The 7,271-nt window shown below is 45.3% G+C and overlaps 1 long non-coding RNA gene across 1 annotated transcript; it reads right to left on the bottom strand.

Annotated features, from left to right (window-relative positions):
• Positions 1–3,326: 3,326 nt before the first annotated feature.
• Positions 3,327–6,994, bottom strand: LOC128820609 (uncharacterized). Its single transcript, XR_008440922.1, has 2 exons — positions 6,721–6,994; positions 3,327–3,493 (listed from the first exon to the last, which is right to left on the bottom strand). It is a non-coding gene; the product is annotated as an uncharacterized LOC128820609 (long non-coding RNA).
• Between the last annotated feature and the right edge of the window lie 277 nt (positions 6,995–7,271).

Below are 7,271 nucleotides of genomic sequence, written 5' to 3'. Positions count from 1 at the left end.
ATGCAAAGGATCTCCCAGTTGCCGAGCCGTGGGGGCTTTTAGCCGCTCGGCACGAAGCTCGGGTAGCTGGTACATCTGAGGGTCCACCAGAAGAACGGGAGGGACACTCGGGCTGCTGAAATCCTGCTCGTTGATTGAAGGGTCGCAGAAGGGGCAAACAGGGAGACAACGAAGCAGTAGAGAGGCAGATTCCGAGAGCCCCGAAGGGCGGGGTGAGGATTCTTTTACTGCGTAGGGGTAGGAGGGTTTAGCATTCGAGGGTACTGTTATGGACAAAGTCAATTGGGGAGGCTAATTATAGATAAATCAATTAACAAGAATTTATTAAGCAAGCGGTATTAAGCAAAAAACAGCGCTGGGCAGCCGGGGAGTTTCCACTCTGCCACGGCGCACCTTCCCCCTTTGACCTTTTTGTTTTTATAGTCCCCCCTCTTTTTCGGTTGACGTATTTTCTCTCGATGCACTCTGCGCCGGTGCAATTGGTTGCTAGGGGGTCCTTTTTCTCTCTGCCCTTGGTGATCATAGGGATGAAGGCTCCTTATCTTCTTTGCCGGTTGTCCTTGGTCTAAAAGTTAGCTTGTATATAGTTAGTTACACAGTCTTCTGTGCTAGCTGCATTTGCACAATTCTTAAGCAGAATACTTGTTGTTTATCAAACCCCCCCCTTTTTTTTTTCTCCTCTTTCTCTTCTCACAGTCTGAAATTCTCTATTCAGTTTAAATTCTTATTTTCTTTCAATGTTCGTTTTGATGAACAAAGACCTTTTTATTACAATCCCTCCTCTTTCTCTTTACCAATTTGTTCATTAAAACGCTTTAACTCTTGGTGGCTTAAGACCAGGGTTTCATCTACTTCTGAGTCCCTGGGCAATGCTTCGTACCTCTCCCTAATAAGCATTAGATGAGCTGCCTCTAGTCTTCCTTTTACAATGTCTATGATTTTATTAAAAATGCAAGGTCCGAAAGTTAAACCTAGTAACAACAATATCACAGGACCTGCAAGTGTTGATAGTAGCGTGGTAAGCCAAGGGGAGCTGTTGAACCAAGTCTCATACCAGCTTTGCTGTGACTCTCTCTCCCTCTTTCTCCGTTCGAGGCCTTCCCTTAGTTTAGTCATTGTATCTCTCACAATTCCCGTGTGGTCTGCATACACACAGCATTCCTCCCTAAGGGCAGCACATAATCCTCCCTGTTGCAAGAATATTAAGTCCAATCCTCTACGATTTTATAATACTACCTCTGACAGGGATCTTACAGACTTTTCAAGGGCTGAGATCGACTGTTCAATGCGGGCTAAGTCTTCATCTACAGCAATCCTCAAGGAATTAAATTCTTGATTCTGTTTTACTAATGATGCCACCCCGGTGCCAACACCTGTTCCACCTACAATCATTAGGGTAGCCACTGTCAAGGCTGTGAAGGGTTCCCTTTTTGATAAGTGATGTTCAGAAGTGACTTGAGCATTAAACACATATTCCTCAGGATGATAAATGATTTTAGGGACTATTACCACTTGTATGCAAAACTCAGAGACTTCGTTGAATAGGTCAAGAGCAATACAGGGTGTAAGCCCCCCTCTGGAGCATATCCATTTAGTATTTTTGGCTGGAATCAACCATTTTGCCGGGTTACTCCTATGCTGTGCTTTACTGACTGTTTTACACAAATGTTTCTTTTGCCACGGGACTCTCCCTATGCATCGTCCCTTTCCAGTTACTGCTGCTAACGTTATCCCTTGGGTTTGGGGGTCTTTCCAGTTACATTGTGGCGGATTGCTCCCATTAACTCGCTTGGGTTTCTCATTGAGCCCTACTGCCTCATAGAAAGGAGGTTTAATATCAAAGCACAGCCAGCATTGTTCAGTAATGTTAGGTCGTGTTACATTGAGGACTTGGTACGCTGCCTGCATAAGTTTCCAAAGGGTACTTTGCTGGGGATCCGGGGTCGGGAGTATGAGGGTCCCGTTTCCGGGCATTGTGGTGTCACTGGTCCCTATAGCTGTCTCGGTTAACTTCTCCTCAGCAATTACAGAGTTAGGGCCTATGGGTAGAGGATCATGTGGTAGGATTTCCTTTTTTATTTGAATGTACCCTCCACGATCCTTACCCGGTTCCCAACACCTTACTCCCCAAGTTTTTCCTACCAGCCATCCTGGGTCCAGGGGGTTGAGCACCTGTATTTTTCAAGGACCTACAATTCCCCATATACAGAATTTCTCCTTGAGTGCCATACCATGGAACTTTGCATCCTTTAGGATACCATGAGACCTGTAAAAATTTATCTGGATGGGTGACAGCCCAGGCAGTTGCTATGGTTTCACAGCCCCAATATCCACATAGATATTCCCCAGGGTAATTACAATATCCCCTCCCAGGATTGGAGCTAGGACACCAATAGATAGCGTGGAAGTCAGGTTTACTCCATCCCCACACAGAGTTCACCAAGTCCTCATTAGTAACTAAAAAAGTAGGAGCTACAGTGGTGGCATTTTGCTTAACAACTTTCCCTTGGTCTATTTTGGTCAGAGTCCAATTAAATGGCTGGTGTGCATAGTCCCCTTGTACAGGCCAGGTACAACATATAACTAATATGTACAGAATTTGCCAGCAAGGGTGGAGTCCAAACCGCCCCAGAACTTGATTATCATTATTTCCCCCTTCCCGCTGTTTGGTTTGACATGTTATTGCCGGGCTCACCTTTACCCTTGGGAGATCAGTACCCTTGAGGCAGTTCTTGAAATACCTTTGAATTGTCCCAGTTTGAGGGCTTTTTCCTCCACTGCTTCTTATCCCTCTGCCTCGCTCGCCGACCCGGTTGCTTCGAGCCGCGAGGTGTACCATCTTCTCGGCAGCAAGGATATTCTTCAGGAGGACCCTTACTCTGTTTTTTGCTGCCTCTTTTTGAATGATTCCCAATTCTTATCCTTCACTTGCGGTGAATTACACTGAATTCCAGGTAAAGTCTTCAGGCAATTCCCTTTTATAATTTGAACAATTAGGGGAATTGGTTCATTAGAGTGGTAACAACAATTTTCAGGCCTAGCCCCCTTAGTAAACACCTCCCACCACTCTTGGGATTCCCTTGGTAGGGTCTCGTTCTCTTCTCCAATCTTTAGGACTGACTTTGTCAGTTCTCTTTCTAATTGGTAACACCCTTTACAAATACCCCTAGGAGGGGTACCTCTATAACTATGGACCCACCACCGTTCCTGGCAGATTTTACAAATATAGCATACAAAAGGGTAACAATCACAATCCTTATTTGTACAATAGACTCTAAAATCATCAGTTACAGGATATCCATAATCCAATATCTCACTATACCAGCTGGTTTGTACAATTTTTACTGAGTCCATTAAGTCCGTTTAAATGTGACCTTAAGATCTCCGGGTTGGCTGGTTATTCTCCAGGGGTCTTCGGCAGCAGCAGCAGTAATCGGTCCCTTTATTCGGCTCGCATGTGTCCATCCCTTCTCGGCGGTTCTGACTGCAGTTTCTGTAGTAAGTAAAACAACATAGGGGCCTTCCCAGTTTGGGATTAGTGAGGTTTCTTTCCAGGTTTTTTTATTAACACCTTATCACCTGGTTTTATATTATAAAAGGGCCTTTTTAAATCAGGAAGACTGAGAACCGGTGCATTTACTAATTCTGCCTTGAGGTCCTGTAGTTTTTCCTCATCTTCCCAAGTCCACTTAAGCAAGCCTTCTTTTGTTAGTTTCTCATATAGGAATTTTACTTTCCCGCTAAATCCCTCTATCCATTGTCTACAGTACCCAAACAGTCCTAACAGCTGTCTAACCTCCCGCTTTGTCCTTGGCCCTGGCATAGCTAAGATTCCCTTAACCCTTTCTGGGTCTAGTTTCTTCGTTCCTTGACTCAGTCTATGTCCGAGATACTTCACCTCTTTTTCCACAAATTGTAATTTGGATTTTGACACTTTGAGTCCTTTCAGGCTTAGAAAATTGAGTAATCTTTTACTCTCTTCCCTGACAATTTCCTCTTCTTTCCCAGCTACTAACAAGTCATCTACATACTGAATCAGGACAGCCCCTTCTCTCAACTGAAAATCTGTAAGCAGCTGCTCCAGTGCCTGGCCAAATAAATTAGGGGACTCTGTAAACCCTTGTGGGAGTACCGTCCAACGGAGTTGTTGTTTCCTGTGGGTGTCTGGGTCTTCCCATTCAAAGGCAAAATAGTCCCTACAACTTTCTTTAAGGGGACATGCCCAAAATGCATCCTTTAAATCTATAACACTATACCACTGATTTTCGGGGCCTAACTGACTTAATAAAGTATGAGGGTTAGTTACTACAGGGAATCTTTCTACAGTCCTTTTGTTAATTTCTCGTAAGTCATGTACCAAACGGTATTTCCCATCGGGTTTTTTAACAGGAAGGATAGGAGTATTAAAAGGGGACATGCAGGGTTCTAATAACCCTTGTGCTTTTAATCTTTCAATTTCAGGTTTGACCCCTTTCCTTCCTTCATTTGGAATTGGGTACTGCTTAACTCTAACTGGGACTTCAGGATTTCTTAATACTATCTCAAAAGGTTTTATGTCCAATCGGCCAGCTTTTTCTGGGGTATACCACACTTCAGGGTTAATTTTCTGTTCGTCCTCTACCCGAAGAGGACATAATTTAATATTTAGCTTCTTGTCATTTATGTCGATTCCAATTCCTAATTCAATCATCAAATCTCGTCCCAGTAAGTTATAGTCAGCCTCTGGAACTAACAACAGTGACCCTATACCTATTTTGGAGCTGGTTTCAAAAATCACGTCTTTGATTACAGGCACTTTAAAGGCTTCCCCTTTTGCCCCAACTACCTGTATTGTTTCTCTTGATAATTTACACCCTGAGGGAAGGGTTTGAACCGTTGATCTCTCAGCTCCTGAGTCCACAAGAAACTCATATTCTTGCTGCTGGGGACCAATTTTTAGTTTTACCAGGGGCTCTGTTTTTTCCTGGGTCCCCAGCAAATAGAGCCCCTGACCCCCTCAATCTTCCTTGAATTGCTTTTCATCTGCCAACCTTTTTCTGCATTCCCGCCGAAAATGCCCTCTCTTACCACAATAAAAGCAGCTTCCTTGTCCACTCTCCTTTTCTCTTCTCCCTTCTTCTACCTTCTGGCCCTTCAGCTTACTTCCCTGGAACTGACTAAACGTTCCCCTCTGCCCTTCACGTACCACAGCCATCATCACTCTTGCTTGTTTCCTATGTCCTTCCTCCTCTCTCCGTACATACACTTTCTGAGCTTCCCGCAACAATTCATCCAGGCCTCTACCATGCCAATCCTCAATCTTTTCCAATTTTCTCCTAATATCAGGCCAGGCTCTGGCCACAAACTGGGTCTTTAACAACATCTGTCCTTCCGGAGTGTCAGGGTTTGCTCCGGAGTACAGCTGAAAAGATCTCCGGAGCCATCCTAACCATTCCGTGGGGTCCTCATCTTTCTTTTGACTCTCACAAAAAGCTTTATTCACATTCTGCCCCTTAGGGACTGATTCTCTGATCCCCTGGATAAGAATTGTTCTTAAGTCTGCCATATGTGTCCTATGCAGGGGATCCTGCTTATCCCAATTAGGACGCTGTAAAGGCCATTTAGTATCTGCTTGGGGTCCTGCCTGATGGTCTCTATCCCAAATCCTCAGACCGGCCGTCCTGATCATCCCTCGCTCCTCAGATGTGAATAAAATCCCCAGTATTGACTGCATTTCATCCCACGTATACACATTGGGCCCCAGAAACTGATCCACCCGCTCTGCAACTCCGAGGGGGTCTTCCAATAGATGTCCCATTTCTTTCTTGAGCTCCCTCACATCTCCTGAATTAAGAGGTACCTCCACATAACCTATTCCCGGAATTTGGGCTGGTTGTCCCTGCTGACCAGCATTAGGATTAGGGATCATTCCCAAAGCTACTTCCCTTAATGGATATAGAGCTTGCCTTTCCCTCTCGCTTTTCCCCCTTGTTAGGCTACGAGTAACACGACGATTTTCCTCAGGGACCGGTTCCAGGACTTCTACTTCCTGGTTTTCAAGATCCCCCCCTTGATCTAAATTGGGGTAGACTACTGGTGGTGCTGGTGGAGGTGGAGGAGGGGGAGGTATGTATGGTAGAGGGGGTGCAGTTGGAACCTCCTCAGGCTTTTTATTTTTCTTCTTTTTTTTTTTTTTTCTCCCTGGGTGCTTAAGGCAAAAAGTTTTGCTCTTGTTTCCCCCACTATCCAGAGAGCAGCGTACTTGCGCTCTTCCATATCAAAAGGTTCTTTAGAATTTACATAAATGTTTAATGACTGGCAAATCCAGTCCTCGAATCTTCCAAACACTGGCCAAAATAAATTATCACCACAGATTTGTTTCCCTCCCCATACTTCCATACAATAATGTATCATTTTTGCCCTATCCTTCCCTTTTCTTGAAGGGTATTCATCCCAAGATTTTATTATTAAACCTAACGGACTGTCAGGTGGTATCTGAGGAAACTTTACTGGGGTCCCCGTCCCCATGGAATCAGAGGGCTTGCTTTTCCTCTGTCCCATCTTCCAGGACACCTTCACACACACACACACTCGCGGCCCCCTGTTCGTGGCCCAGCCCCTCTCGGGGTCTGGAAACCGCACTACTTAAAGGTCCACACTTGCCTCGTCCTAAAAGGACGTCTCGTACGTTATGTCCTGGGATCCCAACCCCAACCGAGCGGATCCCACTTTTATACTCACGCTGTCCTGCGTCTTCGCCCGGGCTTCGTGCACAAAGATTACGGGGTTACCGGTATCCCTTTTGCTTAATACCGAATTTAGGTTCGTCGGTAAGGGCCCGAGAAGGAAAAGCCTGCACCAGGGCCGCTGAAAAGGCAGCGGGGCGCCTCCCTGATTAGGAATTCCTGCCCGTTTGCCCTTATCCGAGTCACGGCACCAAATTTGTTATGGACAAAGTCAATTGGGGAGGCTAATTATAGATAAATCAATTAACAAGAATTTATTAAGCAAGCGGTATTAAGCAAAAAACAGCGCTGGGCAGCCGGGGAGTTTCCACTCTGCCACGGCGCACCTTCCCCCTTTGACCTTTTTGTTTTTATAGTCCCCCCTCTTTTTCGGTTGACGTATTTTCTCTCGATGCACTCTGCGCCGGTGCAATTGGCTGCTAGGGGGTCCTTTTTCTCTCTGCCCTTGGTGATCATAGGGATGAAGGCTCCTTATCTTCTTTGCCGGTTGTCCTTGGTCTAAAAGTTAGCTTGTATATAGTTAGTTACACAGTCTTCTGTGCTAGC

The sequence above is a fragment of the Vidua macroura genome, chromosome 29, assembly GCF_024509145.1.
Source record: "Vidua macroura isolate BioBank_ID:100142 chromosome 29, ASM2450914v1, whole genome shotgun sequence".
Classification (NCBI taxonomy): domain Eukaryota; kingdom Metazoa; phylum Chordata; class Aves; order Passeriformes; family Viduidae; genus Vidua; species Vidua macroura.
This window is presented reverse-complemented; position numbering and strand designations above follow the sequence as displayed.